General features: G+C 59.0%; 1 non-coding gene across 1 annotated transcript; it reads right to left on the bottom strand.

Moving 5' to 3' along the window:
- Positions 1 to 22: 22 nt before the first annotated feature.
- LOC145718853 (small nucleolar RNA SNORD116) lies at positions 23 to 117 on the bottom strand. The gene has a single exon (XR_014142051.1). It is a non-coding gene; the product is annotated as a small nucleolar RNA SNORD116 (small nucleolar RNA).
- Positions 118 to 273: the final 156 nt, after the last annotated feature.

Raw genomic sequence — 273 nt, 5'->3', positions numbered from 1 at the left:
TCCCTGGGGGAGACAACGTGCTGGACCTCAGTTTCGATGAGAACGACGGTAGGGAGTTCTCACTCATTTTGTTCAGCTTTTCCAAGGAATGCACAATGAGGGAGTCATCATCGATCCGAGCACATTCGGGGCCTCCTGGCACATCGAACGAGGCCGGCTGGGCCCGGCTCAGAGGTTTGAGCCGATGGCCTCAGTGCCCACCAGCAGCCTCGACCGTCCAGAGCCAAGCCACTGAGCAAGAGGAACGCTCCATCCTCTCTTGGAGCCACACCC

This window comes from Leptonychotes weddellii, unplaced genomic scaffold (genome assembly GCF_054177405.1).
Source record: "Leptonychotes weddellii isolate Sample4059 unplaced genomic scaffold, ASM5417740v2 HiC_scaffold_236155, whole genome shotgun sequence".
NCBI lineage: Eukaryota > Metazoa > Chordata > Mammalia > Carnivora > Phocidae > Leptonychotes > Leptonychotes weddellii.
This window is presented reverse-complemented; position numbering and strand designations above follow the sequence as displayed.